This window comes from Pocillopora verrucosa, chromosome 6 (genome assembly GCF_036669915.1).
Source record: "Pocillopora verrucosa isolate sample1 chromosome 6, ASM3666991v2, whole genome shotgun sequence".
In the NCBI taxonomy this organism is placed as follows: Eukaryota; Metazoa; Cnidaria; class Anthozoa; order Scleractinia; family Pocilloporidae; genus Pocillopora; species Pocillopora verrucosa.
In genome coordinates, this window is record NC_089317.1 from 6,577,070 (window position 1) to 6,596,158 (window position 19,089).

The 19,089-nt window shown below is 38.2% G+C and overlaps 1 pseudogene; it reads left to right on the forward strand.

Annotated features, from left to right (window-relative positions):
* LOC136281509 (NLR family CARD domain-containing protein 3-like) overlaps window positions 1-18,607 on the forward strand; it is a 41,872-nt pseudogene extending 23,265 nt beyond the window's left edge.
* Window positions 18,608-19,089: the final 482 nt, after the last annotated feature.

Sequence of the window (19,089 nt, forward strand, 5' to 3'; positions counted from 1 at the left end):
TTTGTAGTAGAACTTTAATTTTACATACAGCAGAGTTACTCGGTAAGATGCAAATCGTTTTTGTTTGTTTATTCTCACTGTAAAGCCCCGATCGTTGAACTATCACGCGATAGAAATCTCGAGCTCCTACTCTAACTGTTTCAAAGAGAGTTACATCTGAGAGTCAAAAAGGTATTTAGGAAGAACCCAAACAAATAAAGAAGAAAGAAGAATTATGAAGGAGGCATGGAGATTTGACTCGGGTATTTCATCATTCGACATAATTACGATTGTCTGTGATGTACGTGCGTTTTCTTTGCTCCGCGTCCAAGGTAGCTTACACCTTTGCGAAGATTACACCTTGGACAAATTTGCGGAAAAACATCAGCCGTGAATGTTCCCGAAAATGTTTTCGAGATGTTGTGAATCTATTATTATGGAAATTACTTATAAATGCATGTATGCGTGACTTGTGGGTGCGACACGAACTGATCCAGGGTATGTTGTTGCGTAGTCTTGGATCATTTCTACGTTGCCATGATACTTTGGTAGACTCTGGCTCTGGTAAATGAAAAAGTGAGAAGCATAACTTATTAACCGAGCCTTAATTACACTTTCTATAACTGTTTTACTTCGCTCTGTCATCGTCCAACTTAACACTGGAGTTTTAGACGATTATTATGCTACTGCATATTTAATCTAAGCTTGTTTCTTGTACGATCATCAATTGCAACCAGTGATTAACTGAGATCGAATTAGCCTTATACGACTATTTATAGAGCACTTCCAAAGGGCAAAAGTAACATTTTGTCTTTCTGATTCGATCGAACTAATGAGCGCCGCATACGGTATGTTTGTTCTGAGAATGTGTTTGTATACAAAAGAAATTTCCTCGTGGCTGCCATTAATTTGGCAGTTCCTGTCTCCATCTTTCGCCAACCGGCCTCGCTCTGAGCTTCTAAGTTCGTCATCACTTTCAAGTTGATTGAGTAGTTTATAAAAACTCTTACAGCTCTTACATTGAAGTTTTCTTATTCAACTTCCCACAAAGTTGTCTGTTTTGAGATTATAACACCAGTAAAAGTTTGACTTTGTTTTCAGCAAGTGAAATCGTTTATGTGTTACCTTTACGGTCAAATATAATTCCTTCTGATGATTCGAGTCTTTCTTATTCTTTTTGGATATCTTTGAATCGTTTTTCAAAAAAAAAAAGTTTTGGAAAGTTTGTAAGTCCGTCAGCCATGAATGGCTTTGTGCCTACTTAGCCGGCTGTCTTTCGCGACTGTTATTTGATAAAATCAGGAAGCTTTTGCTTATATACTGATTACATGCTTCGAAATAGCTCTGTTTTACACTTACAGTGGCGAGAAAATTTTCTTAACGCCTGTCCTGTGATCTACATTAGCGACAGCTCCATGCTAATGCAGGAAACCGTAATTAGTTTTGAGGAGGTTATGTAAACGAAACTAAAAATAAAACTTTTCATTTCTAGATTTTCTACGCAATCTTGACAGTTAAGTATATGACAGTCAGGACTTGCTTTTCAAGCAAAATATTTCTTCTCTAACTCTTGATTCGTCGTAGATTTAGTATTCCTCGTAGGTTACCTTAAATGTTTTGCTTTTGGGTACATGATAGAACGCATCTCGTCGGCAATCATGCTAGAGTTTTTGTTATGCAAAAACCGTGAATCTATATTTTCTCTTACTTTGAGTGATTCTGCCCAGGTGATCACAAAAAATGACCTCCAGCAGATACTGATCTTCTTGGATACCAAACGATAAAACGATAAAAATATCATGAGAAACGGCTACTTTCCCTGTGAAATCAGTTTCCGCTTTAAGTCATGCGTTTGGTAGTAGGACTTTAATTGTTCATACAACAGAGTTTACTCGGTGAGATGCAAATTGTTACTTTTTTATTTATTCTCGCTGTTATGCTCCAGCTTTTTAGGAAGAACCCAAACAAAAAGAAAGAAGAAGGAAAGAATTATAAAAAAGGAGGCATAAAGATCTGACTCAGGTATTTCTTTATTGGATATCATTACTTTTGTCTGTGATGTTTTCCGTACTCCGCGTCCATGGTAACTTACATTCTTGCAAAGATTTGCAAAGAGACATTATACCTTGGACAAATTTGCGGAATAACACCAGCCGTGAGTGTTCCAGAATATGTTTTCGAGATGCGGTAAATCTATTATTATCGACATTACCTATGAATGCATGCATGCGTGACTTGTGGGTGCGACAAGGACTGATTCATGGTCTGTTGTTGCGTAGTCTTGGATCATTTCTACGTTGCGATGATACTTTGGTAGACTCTGGCTCTGGTGAATGAAATGAAGGAAAACTTAACTTATCATCCGAGCTTCAAATTACACCTTTTATAGCTACTTCACTCAATTCTGTCATTGTCACTAAAGCTGGAGTTTTGTACGCTTACGATCATACTGTACATTGAAAGCTTGTTTATTATGTGATCATCACTTGCAACCAGTGATATTTTGATATTGATTTAGCCTCATTCGACCATTATGGAGCACTTTAAAGAGGTAAAAGAAAAAAGTTTTGTTTCTCTGATTCGATCGGACTAATGGACGTATTTTTTTCTGAAAACGGGCTCATATACAGAAGAAGTTTTTCTTCGTTGCTGCTTTTATATTGGCCGTTCCTGTCTCGATCTGTCATCAATTGGCCGCGCTCCGAGTCTCTAAGTTTGTCATCAATTTCCAGTTGATTGAGTGGCTCATAAAAACTCTTATATTTCGTTTGAAACAAAGCTAGAAGAAAAATTTGAGAGGTATTTGCGTTTTGATCGTGAACACAACTGGATTGAAGTTTTCGTCTTCAACTTCCCCGCAAAGTTGTTTGTTTTGAGATTAACACATAAGTAAAACTTTTTAAAATTTGTTTTCAGCAAGTAAAATCGTTTATGTGTTACTGCTATGATTAAACAAATTCCGTTTTTAGCCACAGGACTCTAATCATTTGAGTCTTTTTTATTGGTACTGGATGTCTTTGAATCATGTTGCAACAAGAAAAAGTTTTGGAAAGTTTGTTAGTCAGTCAGCCATGAATGGCTGTGCGATTATTGAACTGACTTGAACTGATAAAGTCAGGAAACTTTTGCTTACATACTGATTGCATGCTTCTACAAGCTCTTTTCACTTTGACAGTGGCGACCAAATTTTCCTAACGCCTCTCCTGTGATCTACATTAGCGACAGCACCATGCTAATGCAGGAAATCGTAATTAGTTTTGAGGAGGTTACGCAAACGAAACTAACAGTAAAACTTCGCATTTCTCAATCTCCTACGCAATCTTTAAATATTGTAAGAGACTTGCTTTTCAAGCAGAGGTTTTCTTCTCTAACTCTTGATTTATCGCGAGGTTTGGTAGTCTTTGAAACTTACTTTAAATGTTTTACTTTTAAGGACATAACAAACTACGCATTTCGTGGGTAATCAGCCGAGTTATTTTTAAAAAGCATTGTCACATAGTTTTAAAATAACGTCGCGCCAATTCATCCTACCGTGAAGTATATAACTAAGTAAATTATTAGAGAGATGAGCAAATATAAGAGAGAAAATAATGGGTTGCAGATGAACTACTTCAAAGATTCATCTTTGAGTTTATTAGTATGCAAACTACTGTGAAGTTATTTATCTGTAGTTCTGCCCAGATGATCATGAAAAATGACTTGCAGCCGATAATAATCTTTCTAAAATACCAAACAAAAGTTGAGGATAAATCTCGAGCTCTTAATCAAACTGTTTTATATAGAGTTACATCTAAGAATAAAAAAAACCTTGGTCAAATTAGCGGGAAAACATCAGCCGGGAATGTTCCTGAAAATGTTTTCGAGATGTTGTGAATCTTTTATTATGGAAACTACTTATGAATGCATGCATGCGTGACTTGTGGTTGCGACAAGGACTGAGTCACGGTATGTTGTTGCGTAGTCTTCGATCATGTTTACGTACGATGATACTTTAGTAGACTATGGCTCTGGTAAATGAAAAAGTGAGAAAGCTTAACTTATAATGCGAGCCTTAAATTACACTTTCTAGAACTGTTTTACTTCGTTCTGTAATCGTCCAACTTAAAACTGGAGTTTTATTCCACTATGATCATACGGTGCATTTAATTTAAGCTTGTTTATTGTACGAACATCAATTGCAACCAGAGATTAATTGAGATCGAATTAGCCTCATACGACTATTATTGAGCACTTCCAAGAGGCAAAAGTAAATTTTGTCTCTCTGATTCGATCGGACTAATGAGCGTATGTTTGTTCTGATAATGTGTTGATGTACAGAAGAAATTTCCTCTTGGTTGCCATTAATTTGGTAGTTCCTGTCTCGATCTGTCGTCAACCGGCCTCGCTCTGAGTTTCTAAGTTTGTTATCACTTTCAGTTCATTTGACACAAAGCTGGAAGAAAAATTTGAGAGGTATTTGCGTTTTGATCGTGGATTCAACTGGATTGAATTTTTTTTATTCAACTTTCCTGCAAAGTTGTTTCTTTTTACATTATTACATCAGTAAAAGTTTAACTCGTTTTTATCAAGTGAAATCGTTTATGTGTTAACTATAGGGTCAAACAAAATTCCTTTCTTAGCTATAGGTATTTAATCATTTGACTCTTTGTTATTGTTATTGGATGTCTCTGAATCATTTCGCAACAAGTAAAAGTTTTGGAAAGTTTGTAAGTCAGTCAGCCATGAATGGCTTTGTGATTATTTACTAGCAGACTTTCGCGACTGATATTTGATCAAATCAGCAAGCTTTTGCTTACATACTGATTGCATGCTTCAAAATATTTCTGCTTTACTGTACAGTGGCGAGAAAATTTTTTCAACAGCCTTCCTGTTATCCACATTAGCGACAGCACCTTGCTAAAGCAGGAAACCGTAATTAGCTTTGAGGAGGTTATGCAAACGAAACTGAAAGTAAAACTTTGCATTTTTCAACCTTTAGGCAATCCTTGTATATTGCAAAAGAGAGTTGTTTTTCAAGCAAAAGTCTTCTTCTCTAACTCTTGATGTATCGTTACGCTTCGTAGTTTTTTTTCAGTTACCCTAAATGTTTTGGATTGGGATACATAACAATCAACGTATTTTGTTGACAATCAGCCGAATTATATTTAGAAAGCATTGTCACAAAGATTTTTAAAAATGCTGCGCCAACTCATCCTTATCAGAGATGGAAAAATATAAGATAGAAAATAATCAACTAGAATGTAGAAATGGATTGCAGATGAACCACTTCAACGATTCATCTTTGACTTTAGAATATGCAAACTCATGTGAAGTTATCTTGCTGTGGTTCTGCTCAGGTGATCATGAAAAATGACTTTCAGCAGATAATAATCTTCAAGAACACCAAACAAAATTTAACGATAAAAACATCTAGTTTGAAAAACTACTTTCCCTGTGAAATCAGTTTTCGCTTTAAGTCATGCATTTGGTAGCAGAACTTTAATTTTACTTCAAAAACTCATTTATAATTCATAAACCCATTAACCTATCAAATGGTAGATAATACATCACGTGCAGTGACTTTATATCGATAAACCTCATCCTTATTAGTATGCGGTGTTTTATCAGATATAAAGACACTGCACGTGACTTATGAATATTAATTAGTTATCAACACAGAAACTGACACAACAAATGGTGGGAACATATTTAATGTTCTTTCAACAAATTTCACACAGTAAATTTACTTTTGCACCAAATAAATAGTACCGTTGTGAAATACACATCTGGAAAATTATCTATTCCATTAGTACAGTAATCTGGTAAAGGCATATTAGACAATACATCATCTGAAACTTCGAATTCAAGATCAGTTGGCAGAAGTGACTCCAACTCGTTTTCGCTAATGTTTTTCTCGTATGCTAATTTCAAACGTTCACAAAAGCATAATTGTTATGAACTCTCTTGACACACGCTTTTCCAAGAATGTTTTTGAAGCCGTTCAAAAAACTCGCAGCACGTGTTTTATCGGGTCAAAAACACTCCTGCTCGTTTTTTAAACATTACATTAACCAGGATTTGGCGGAAAATAAATCTTGATTAAAAGTAGTATGTACGTGCAGAAACATAAACACGGTAAATTGACGGTATGGACACAAACTTGCACGTTTGAACAAATACATAAAAGCTGAATACTGTAAACAAAAATTATCCCTGTAGCACGTTTCAAATTTCGAAACTTTCTACTTGTTTACGTTTCCAGAAAGCTTTTAAAACGGCAACCGGCTGTTATTTTGAACCCTGAACGATGTAGATCAGAGTATTCAATCATGATTGCTTACAGGGCTGATAACTGACTTATCTTTCAGGCTGATAAAAGAAATGATAATCGAGTGACACTGCCATCTGCCAAAAAAATTGTTACGTTTTTAAAGATTCCCGCTTTCAAAGATTCCCCATTGTGAAGATTTGCATAGAGAATCTCGGAACCCCCTCGGTCCAAATCCGCTAGCGGATATGGACCCCCCTTCGCAGATTTGGACCCCCTACCAAACTTTCCTTTTAAGCATCCTTTGTATCATATTTGGTAACTAATTCCATTTGCAAGCTTTTTTGTCGACGTTCTTTTCAATCACAACACAACATTTCCTCAATGAAGGTAAAAAAAACAACAACAGCCATTTCGTTCCAATTCTATCGCATTCATTATAGCGAGTCGAACAGTATACGCAAGAATTAGATGTGAACAAACTACTGCATTCGAACTATTGAATTTGTTGCAATAAATCTTTGCTTCTTCTGATGCGAATCAACATTGTTACGAAACGTCATAACAATAGTGGAGACTATTCCGTCCAGTCACAGAAATAACTCAGTCTAATTTTCTAAAATAATAACATTAAACAGTTTTTGAACAAGAACGAAGAAACTACTCGTATTACAAGTCTTTCGTAAAGCCTATAATAAGTAAAAATGTTTCTATTCTGAACTATTGGAACTCTCAGCTTATTTTCAGATGCAAATCAACGTTAATGTCAACGTCTTAACAAAAGTGGAGACTATTACATCGAACTCAATCTTATTTTCTAATTTTAACGATTATTAACTGTTGAAGGATCCGAAATAACACCTTAACAATTACGAAGACGTCTAGAGTCTGGCAATCTGCAGACAATGCAAAGCCACTCGTCCTCCGAGGCAGTATTAAATCCCTCGCACTGTAACATGTCGTCCCAACACTCGGGCATTGAACAATGACAAAATAAATTAGTGTCACAAGTTTGTTTCTTATTGAATCTAACGGTGTTCGACTATCGCGGAAAAGGTTAAAAAACGACCTCTCTCCAGACATCAAACTAAATTCTTGCCCAATTTCCCTTGGTCAAAAGAAACATCCGACGGGATGCCAGTTCGTATGCATTAACGATACGCATGTTTTGAATTGAAAACATACTTTAGTACGCTCTGGAACGTAAAGTATCATCCATTTTTATTAGAACATTAAGGATGATGATTTCACTCAGTTTTTTTAAGGGGTCCAAATCCGCAGAGGGGGGTCCATATCCGCTAGCGGATTTGGACCGGGGGGTCCATATCCGCTAGCGGATTTGGACCGGGGGGTCCAAATCTAGTGGGGTCCAAATCCGCTGGGACACCGGCGACTGACGAAATTACAAGTTAACACGAAAATCAAATAACACCTAAACAGACAATTTTAGCTACCGATTTTCAGCGAATTCTTAAAGAACAATTTTCTTTTAAGTTTCAAGACAACTTGAAGATTCAAAATAAATATTACGTACTAAAATGCGAAAGTCATACTCCACAAAATTGATAAATGGGCCTGAAATGAAATTCTATCTTGTTCTTGATTATACGTTGCCTAGCACGTGACTAAATCTACCCAGGCGGAGATCCAAAATGACGATGGCAGTCTTGGCTTAGTTATATCACTCAAAACTCGTTCCCGTTTGTCTCATTTGATAAAGCGGGAATCGTTAATGTTTTCATTATGACAGTACTGCTTTGATTTTCCAACATTTACAATGATAGACAGTAAATTTCACTTTTCACCCTCATTTACTTCCAACCTTTTCTTTTGAGCCAGAAACAAAAATGATATACGTTTAAAACACATGACATCATCCACCCTTGTCAAATGTAATGGCATGATCACTTCAGTTGTAATGCCTTCTTATCCTAACGTTACTTTGTTTCTTTGCTACATTAGCGAACACTGAACTACTGCTCGTACTCTAGATATGAAAATCAACCACAAAATTCCCTAAACCAGATAACATTAAACATAATCCAAAAAATCATGTGTCAATTCACGAGTTTGCTCACAGAGCACTTTGATTTTATAGGTATTCTGCTGGGCTCACGATCGAATCGTCTTCGCACATGGTAATCACCATTGTTAATATTACAATGATTAACAAACATCGCATAACGAGACCTGAATTCTTTTGCAATTTTATTTCTTTTGCAACATCATTTTTTTGTATACACAACGCTGATTTGCCACACTTTTGTTCTATACATGGCGCTACATTGTCCAATACATCATCGCATTCATTTGACACCACTTCGTTTGGTGCCAAACAAACATTCCTGCTCAACAATATGCGAATATAATATACGCACAAAAGCGACAAAACTAATGCAACAAATGGAAAAATAACAGCTGGTAATGTATTCTTTTTGAGTGAAAACATAACGAATGTAAGCTTAATAATCACCATAGAGGTCACATAAATATAAAAATTACTCTGATGAAAGTCCAACATGGCATCTTTGTCGTCGTTTCCTAGAGTTTGATAACGAGGCACCTTGTCTTAATCAGCAAATGTTCTTAGGTCACTCTGTCCACATTTTCTGTTCTCTGATAACTTATTTGATTTCTGGTTTGATTCTAGTGAGACCTTCGCTAAATCATTTGATTCTTTTGCTATTTTGAGTTCGCGGAACGACCCGTTTCGAAATATACGCTCATTACACAAACCATCCTTTCGAGTGGGTCTACCGCGAACGATGCGTGAGTCTGTATGCTTGAGCGTAGAAAAGATGACACCATTCGCTAAGATATTCGACAAATCCGCCATGTTCGATAGAGTGGAAAGAAGGTTGCGCCTCCATTACGTGCCTGCGGTATTCGCCATTGCACGTAACTGAGCTTTGTGGAGAAACCCGAGGGTAAACCTATGGTCGGTCGCCCGACTAAAAATAGAATCCTATGTATGGTTAATGGTAGAACCGAAGTGTTGATTGAGTAAGGTGTAGAAAGAGATGAATATGTAACGGAAGGTTTCAAAATTGAACGCTCGTCCAGCATGTAACACAAGCACGAATGGATGATTTTTTCTAAAAATAGCATTAACAATAACTTTCTATTAAGCAGTTGTCCCTTAGCTCTGCTTGAACAGTTAATGAGCTAGAGTGATATTCCCTGAGGAGGAAAGCCCACGTAATTTATGACTAATCAAAGCTCTCCAGAGTACAGTTCGCTGCTAATATTACAGATCTATATATTTTTGGCTTTTGTTAGTAAATGTCGCGGAACAATGGGAATTCTGCACGATGTGTTGGTGTGTTGCGTGTGTGTCATCACCTTTGTCCCTGAAATCATATGGAGGGTCATATTTGGTCAGCCTTTGTGAATCATGGTGGTTTTTGTTGTTGTTGTTTTTTTTTTTAATTCTAGTTGACTTTTGATAATTATAAATGAATAAAGGGGGTAAGTTCTAAAGAAACTGTGGCGCTGCCGCGGTGGGAGACTATACCAGGATAATTTAGTATTATCAACTGAGTTCATAAGGTTTAAAAAGATGACATTTTGAGTGTTAGCCCTTTGTCAGAGCAATTAAGCTGACAAACGAATTGCCAGCTTTTAACCTCACCACAATAGCGAATTTATATTATTAACTCAGCAGATAATATGAAATTACTTTGATATAATTATATAATGTGGCCATTAACACCACTCATAACCTTGGGGCACCTGTTAGTGCCCTTATTTGTGACTGTCATTGTCTTTCATAACTGATATATAGTAACTGTTGTTGTGCTGCTTCCTTTTTCAGACTTTCTGACTTTATCTCTGATTCAAGGGTTATTTTCTTGAACCCAGGAAACTCTAAACAAGGTAGGAGGACTTGCTGCCCTTTTTTTCTCTCATTTTTGAAACTTGCCTTCACTTTTTGAATCTTTGTTTACCCTTTAATTGCCATGAGTGACCAAGACAGAATTTCTCCTTACAATATCAACACAATATCAACCAGATAAGTGATGAGAGTAAAGAAAAATAAAAATTTGGGGATAATAAGTTGATTCAATACTAAATTCTCTGAACTAATATTATTAGAATTGTATGGTTGGGAGTAAGGAGAATTACAAATTTGATGTGGGAGTTAAAGGGTTAATAATTTATTTGCTGGGAATAATTGTGTCCTGTTTGGACATTGATGGACATTATGACTGCATGACTTTAATTATGGTAATTATTTTGAGAGAAATAAATGCTACATGCACACCTATTTTGTTCAAATTTATCACATCCAAGTTTTCAGTGCTTTTGACTAAATACTAATAACAATAACCATAACAACAACTGCACATTAGCAGTAGCAACACCATGCATTGTCTTTCAAAACTGATATACAGTAATTGTTGTTCTGTTCCTCCCTTTTTCAGACTTTCTGACATTGTCCCTGATTCAGGGGTTATTTTCTTGAACCGAGGTAACTGACCATTCAAGGTAGGAGGACTTACTACTCTTTTTTTCTCTCAGTTTTGATATACAGTTGGTTGTAATTATTGAGTAGAGCTAGGTTTGTAGAGTGCTTCCTCTGCACAATGACCTATGGGTTGTTTTGATCATTTTGTGATGCACTTGAACATTAGCATTTGAGAGGCTTAATTTTATGCTGAGCAAATCAAATCTCTTTGGCTTTGGTTGTCATTTGGTTGTCATTGGTTCACTGTTTAAGACGTATTAATTTATATAAAATCAAAGTTTAAGCTCCCCTCTTAAAATAGGAATGTGGAAGATCTTATGCAGAGAGCTGGTTCCATCCTTGACAAAGTACATGGCTTGGCAATTATTATCCCATGTTTACATGTCTTGGGAAATTGGTACATTCATGCAAACGGTCTATCATAGGTTTTGCCAAGTTGATCCTAATGTAAGGTCTCCAAGGTACCCTTCAGTAATTAGCTGCTACCATGGTGATTCTATGCAAATATTGGCAACCAGACGTAGTGTTAATATATTTATGGTAGTGGTATTGGTGCAGTTTTGGGTCTGCTCATGGAACTGCAGGTGTTGCATGGTGGTCAACCTGTAAAATGTGCACTGATTTTTACTGTGGGGGGAGACAGGGGGGTCAGAGTCTCCCACTTCCCGTACCACGTTCTCCCGCCTCCTGTAGTTTTGTGCCCCTTTGCCTCCCGACTCCCACCCTTCATTGTCTTGCTCTGTCTTCAGGTTAATCAAGAGGATCAGAAACCTGGGTTTAACTTTCAAACTGTGCCAAAACTTAACATTATTGTTCATTTGCTGGCCTTTGTTTTGGCAGGGGGACCCTTGGGTCCCGATGAAAGTTATTACAGTTCATGACCTATGACGTAATCGAATTGAAGGGATTTCCAAATTCACCTGAATAAATGCTGTTTTTCCAGCCCGAGTTCAAATTTACGTTTTCTTGCTTCCAAAATTTTCTTTTAAGCCTTGGTGGATGTTAATAGGAAATTTCAAAACTTTGCTAGATGAGCGTTTTTGACTGAATAATACCCAGTAATAAATAACAAACTATTGCCTTCTTTATTTCTCCTCCCGCTTCCCGCCCCCTGTTCTCCCTCTTTCCACCCTCTCCCGCCCTCTCCTGCCCCCCTGTTCTCCCGGGCTCCCGCCCCCTGTCCCCCTCCACTTTACTGGTTTTGATCAACCTTCCACCAAAATGAAGTTATTGTGATGTTCATTACATAGGTGATAAGTTCTTTCGTTGGTGTTCCGTGCTCCAAAGGATTTACAAAATGACCTTACCATTTGAAACCATTCTCGGTCTCAAATGGCTATTGAGAATTTCTTTTTTTGGATGGGTGTGATTAATATAACTTAATATCAATTCCTTGTTTGCAGGTCATCCTTGTTAAGTCAGGTTCATGGCTGGGGCTTCATCGCCATTCGCGTCTACGAAAGAGACTACCAACTATGCAAGACTATGCCGCCTCCTGATGGATGTTGGATCTCAGGTGCTCCGGTCCACTTTTGACAAAATACATCCACCAGAGACTCTACATACAGTTTTGGGAAGTACCTCAGTGCATTACGCCACATTGCAATCACTGTACACAGGGAAAGTGCTGAATCCCACGCAGTGGGGGAAGTTGTACCCTTCTCACTCACTCGTGTCTTCTGCAACCTTCGACATCACACTCCTAACAGTGCTGCTTAGAAATATCTGTAGTTTGCACACTCCTACCAAGGGATGGGATGAGCTTCCCCCAGCTACAGACATACGCATCGAAGATGACATCGCTAGAGTAAAGTATTACAGGAATACTGTATACACCCATGCTCATCAAGCCTCTGTGGATAACAGTAGTTTCAGTGCTTACTGGCACGAAATACGAGAGGCCTTGGTGAGACTGGGAGGAGCTCATTTTGGAGCTAAAATCGACAATCTTGAGCACGACTTCATGGATCCAGTTGTCGAGGAGCATTATCGTGAACTGATGAAACAAAGGAAGATAGACGACGACAGCATCAAAGATAAGCTTGAAGAAATTGAAGGTAAGAAAAACATTGTCCCCTGCCACTGTGGATGAATCAGAAGGCTACAAAAGTATATTTTTTTTCAGTTAACACGGCAGTGCGGGCTAGCTCATGAAGTTGTTATTTTGGTCGGAACTAGTCTTACATTTGGAAGCTATTTTTGCGCCATGTGTGAAAAATGAAGAATAAACCCCAATGTTGAAACTGTGTGTTCATTTGTAGTATTTTGGTCTGATAGGGAGAGGTCTTAGATTGGTAGATGTCAAGAAGATAGCCTTCCTTAAAACATTCAGGTGTATAATCACACTCTTATGTCGAAACTGGTACATAGAAAACAGATTACATTCCATTAGGAATCAAACGTCAACCAGCTAGGACTGACTGAATTTAAGGCCTTCAAGAAGAAATAAGAACTCCCCCTGCTAATTCCTTTCACTTTAAACTTTCAAATAACATTTTATTTCTGCTGTTTATGTCTGGTTGTTACTTTGTAAACTGAATAAAAAGCTCTTTCTTGATCCAAAAACTGTCTTGAGATCAAATATCTCTGATTAAATCTCTTGTTAAGTCGCCAAAATAGTTCTTTCGTCGGTGTTCCGTGCTCGAAAGGATTTAGAAAATGACATCGCGATTTGAAACCATTCTCGGTCAGAATTGGCCATTGAGAATTTCTTTTTTTTCAAATAGGTTTGATTAATAGCAATTCCAAGTCATTCGCATCTACGACAGAGACTACCAACTATGCAAAACTATGCCGCCTCCTGGTGAATGTTGGATCTCAGGTGCTTCAGTCCACTTTTGACAAAATACATCCACCAGCGACTCTACATACAGTTTTGGGAAGTACCTCAGTGCATTACGCCACATTGCAATCACTGTACAGAGGGCGGAGGAAAGTGCTGAATCCCAAGCAATGGGGGAAGTTGTACCCTTCTCACTCACTCGTGTCTTCTGCAACCTTCGACATCACACTCCTAACAGTGCTACTTAGAAATATCTGTAGTTTGCGCACTCCTACCAGGGGATGGGATGAGCTTCCCCAGCTACAGACACAGGCATCGAAGATGACATCGCTAGAGTAAAGTATTACAGGAATACTGTATACGCCCATGCTCGTCAAGCCTCTGTGGATAACAGTAGTTTCAGTGCTTATTGGCACGAAATTCGAGAGGCCTTGGTGAGACTGGGAGGAGCTCATTTTAGAGCTAAAATCGACAATCTTGAGCTCGACAGCATGGATCCACATATCGAGGAGCATTATCGTGAACTGATGAAACAATGGAAGATAGACGACGACAACATCAAAGACAAGCTTGAAGATATTGAAGGTAAGAAAAACATTGTCCCCTGCCACTGTGGATGAATCAGAAGGCTACAAAAGTATATTTTTTTCAGTTAACACGGCAATGCAGGCTAGCTCATGAAGTTTTAATTTTGGTCGGAACTAGTCTTATATTTGGAAGCTATTTTTGCACCACGCGTGAAAAATGAAGAACTAGAACCACTACTTGGAACATACCGGGGCCCAGTGGGACAGTGGGATTGCATAAATATAGTTAATCTCGCACCGCTCCCCCCTCTTCTATGGAGGCTAATACTGACGTAATTCACAATCAGAGACAAAAAACTCTTCAAGTCGCTTCAGTGTTATTATTCCTCCATATTTTAAGTACCAAATCGTCGCTCGAATGCTGCTTTAGCCTGTTAAATTCGCGAATGTGACCGGGCATTGTACATGATGAGGCAAAAATTAAGAAAACTTTCGCACATTTACATTTTCGCTAATAATTTTTAAGACGCAAACGTAGAGATTTTTCCAGTCGTTCCCCAAAAAGCTATAATCTTTCTCTTGACTGTCCTCCATGCCTCGTGCGGTTATTTTAATTTTCCCGAGCGAAAAACTGTGAACGAAACTTCACAATGCATTGCAGGCGGACCTCTGGTTTGTTCCAGCGTTTTTCTTTTTCTATGATTAAACGACGTGAAAACGAGGGCGGAAAAGCGTTCTTTGGTTTTTTTAATTGACAAAAATCTTACTCAGACTATCGGCTCCAATGATATCAATATTTATCTCCCGAGTTTCACTATCAGAAACCGCTGCAGCCGAGCCATAAGTTTTTTTAGAATGTTGTATAAAATTGAAAAAAAAAAACAGCAACAACAGAGGAAGGGAAAAGGATCTATTTAGTTAACTTTTAATGAATATAGCGACTCTCACTCGGACTAAAAGTTCCAATGTTATTCATCGAAAGGGTCTGTTAAGAAAATGATAGGCGAGATGGCAAAGATGAAGAAAAGTCTACGTACTCTGACAGCCGCAATGGGAGAAAGCAAGGATGAAGGTTAGTTGAATTATACAATAAAAGTTATCCTGCTTAACCGCAAATTTAGCCGTAGTCAACATGGCCTGAGTGAGAGTGAGAGAGGGAGAGATCACCCTATCTTAAAGAGATTCAGTTTTTCAATTTAGACAATCTCTGGAATAATCTCTGCGGTGTACTTTCATTTCCTCCAATTGTTCAAACTTGCACCCGTAATTAGCATGGAAAACTTTATATTTTGATTAGAGTGGAGAACGAAATAAAACGAGTTACAGTTTTAACGAAAACATTGGCATTAAGTTCGGCTCGATGTTAGAAATGAACAGGGCAGGTTCCACTGTATTTACAAGCCAAATAGCTTTTGGTCAGTAAACTGACATGAATCATACATTGATGCCTTTTTCATCCTCCAAGTAATTTCTTTGGCAGTGGTGTCGTACTCGTTCGCTAATTTAAATTCAGTGCCGAATACCTAGTAGCATTAGATGTAATCCGCATATTTCTGAATAAAATAACTAACCCTTCCTGCGCTCATATTGTGGAGTATTCAATTCTACATGGGAAAATAGTTGAATGAGGATCATCTTGAGTAAAATAGTTTCCTAAGGAAAAGACTGTAGGAAAAGCCTCCCACTTCATCGCAGGCGAGCCCCCGGTTTTCTCCAGCACTTTTGATGAAACCGCGTGACAAAGAAGGCACAAAGGCGTTGTTTGCTTTCCATTTATTTGTTCGTAGTCTCGGTATATCCCGAAAAAGCCTTTCTCAGACTACGGCTCCAATGATATGAATATTAATCTCCCGAGTAATTTATTTTACGACAGAGTTTCACCGTCAGACACCCTTGAAGCCGAACAAACAGAGTAGGTTTACCTGAATTCATAATCTAAATGGCTTTTAATCAGCAAGCATGAATCATACACTAAAACCTTTTTGCATCGTCCAAGTAATTTCTTTGGCAACGGTATCGTACTCATTCACTTATTTAAATCCAGTGCCGAATACCAGAGAGGCACCACAATTTTCAATGCTGCATTCATTAGATTTTTTACTTATATTGCTACTGCTAGGTATTTTTGATCCAACTGAGCTTATCAATGGAATTCGCCAGCTGTACAAGACTCGCGAGGGATGGCTCTCACCATTTCCATGGTGTGAAGAGTTTATGTTTTTTCTTGGCAATATTTTTACAAGGCTCAAAGTGGTCAGAAGAAAGAAAACGAAAGGAGAAATCACTGACGTATTTGTTGACATGTCATCGATATTAGACCCGTATGAAGAGTGTTCAGAGCCGAGAACAGTGTTGATTGAAGGAGAACCTGGTATGGGAAAAACCACCTATTGTAAAAAGTACGCCTACGACTGGGCCACAAAACAGCAAGCACCTCAGGGCTACGGCTCAACAGCATTTAAAGTGGTATTGTTGCTGAAATGTCGAGACATCCACTCTGACGTTTGGAAAGCCATTGATGATCAGCTGCTGCCCCTAGGCATCGATGAAGAAGTCAAACAACAATTCTTTCAGTTTATTCGTGAAAATCAGTCCAGCATTTTATTGATATTGGATGGATTGGATGAGTTACCATCCGGGAAATTGTCGATGTTTTCCAAATTAATTGAAGGAAGAGAACTCCGCAGATGCCACATAGTTGCAACAACAAGACAAGAAGCTGGAAAAGAGGTGAGAAAATTTTTTGACGTGCTGCTTCAGATCGAAGGATTCACTGAAAAGCATGTGATAGAATTTGTCACCAAGTACTTAAAGAAAGGACGGATTTAGCCACCAAGCTCTCGCAACGGATATCGCGAGATAAAAACCTGAGAGAAATAGCGGCCAATCCTCTAAACACAGCACTTCTTTGCCTTTTATGCGAAGAGTTTAAGGGCACACTCCCCGAAAGCAGAGCTCAACTGTACTTGGATATGGTTGAATGTGTTTTGAGAAGATATAGAAAAAGGAAGGGACTATTAGAAAAGATCGAAGACCTGACAAAACCATTACAACCGCAATTGAATCACCTTGGAAAGGTAGCGTTGAATAGTTTACTTGACGATAAGCTGGATTTAAGTGAAAGTGAATTGGGAAACCATGCAAAAGACCTGACTGCATTTGGTTTTCTGTCAGTGCAGCCTAGTAGCAGCAAAGTGAGACCAACACTGGATTATGCCTTCTTACATAAAAGTTTTCAAGAATTCTTTGCAGCATTCTTCATTTGTTCTCAGATTCAAAGCAAGGAAATGAAACCTGAAGAACTAGTTTCCGATCCAAGGTATTTCGTTAAACTTAAACAAATACTTTTGTTTTCGTGTGGAATTTTGGCCATGAAATGCGATGAACAGGTTGTGGCTCTTGTAAAGAGTTTAACAAATGAAGTCAACAAAAATGAAGGCGGTGGTGCAGAAATTGTATTGAAGGCCATCAACGAATGCAAAAGAGAAAAAAGCGATTCTCACTTGCATTTATCGAAGTCGTTTGGTACTGGTTTGAATCTGACCAATTTGGATTTGCGATACAATGATATTAGTGATGCGGGTGCTACATGTATTGCTGAGGCAATCAAAGTGAACAAGACGCTAACCAGTTTGGGTTTGCAAAAAAATGGTATTAGTGCTGCGGGTGCTACATGTATTGCTGAGGCAATCAAAGTGAACAAGACGCTAACCAATTTGGATTTGTCTTCGAATGGTATTAGTGCTGCGGGTGCTACATGTATTGCTGAGGCAATCAAAGTGAACAAGACGCTAACCAATTTGGATTTGTCTTACAATCGTATTAGTGATGCGGGTGCTACATGTATTGCTGAGGCAATCAAAGTAAACAAGACGCTAACCAATTTGAATTTGTCTTGGAATGATATTAGTGCTGCGGGTGCTACATGTATTGCTGAGGCAATCAAAGTAAACAAGACGCTAACCAATTTGAATTTGTCTTGGAATGATATTAGTGCTGCGGGTGCTACATGTATTGCTGAGGCAATCAAAGTGAACAAGACGCTAACCAATTTGAATTTGCTAGGCAATGGTATTAGTGCTTAGGGTGCTACATGTATTGCTGAGGCAATCAAAGTAAACAAGACGCTAACCAATTTGGATTTGTCTTACAATCGTATTAGTGATGCGGGTGCTACATGTATTGCTGAGGCAATCAAAGTAAACAAGACGCTAACCAATTTGAATTTGTCTTGGAATGATATTAGTGCTGCGGGTGCTACATGTATTGCTGAGGCAATCAAAGTGAACAAGACGCTAACCAGTTTGGGTTTGCAAAAAAATGGTATTAGTGCTGCGGGTGCTACATGTATTGCTGAGGCAATCAAAGTGAACAAGACGCTAACCAATTTGGATTGTCTTACAATGGTAATAGTGCTGCGGGTGCTACATGTATTGCTGAGGCAATCAAAGTGAACAAGACGCTAACCAAGTTTGATTTGTCTTAGAATGGAATGTCTTGCTGAGGCAATTAAAGCAGGGTTTAAACAACTTTCAAGTAGAAGGGCACTGCCTTAAAAGTAAGCAGGTACCTTTGAAAATTGAGGGCCGAAGGCCCGAACCTCTAGGGGGTCCGGGGGCATGCTCCCCCGGGAAATTTTAAAAGAAAAGTCTCCCAGGAACGCATTTTCCTGCAATCTGGAGAAGAAATCTTCTTGCAATGATGCATACTTAATCTATTATAATAAAAAGAATGGTACTCTGGGAGAATTTGTTTATTTCACTGTTGTTTTCGGAGCCTCTTTTTATCCTACAGTTACAAGTTAAAGGCCCATTTTCAACCTTGATGCAACTCGCGCCGCGACCCAATTTCCTGTAACACGAAATTCCCAGATCACTGAAATCCTTCTAAAATCGTCTTTCTCAAGAGCCATCCTGAACATATAGTCAACAGTTTTACGGTAAATACATTCGCCGTTCGTTATTTCACTGTTTCCTTACAGTATTTTGAATTTTGTCTTGAAGAATCCTAAGAAAAATTTTTTAAGTGTCACGCCTGGAGCTCTTCGTACTCTGTGAAGAGTCGGCGAAAAGGACAATATTCAAAT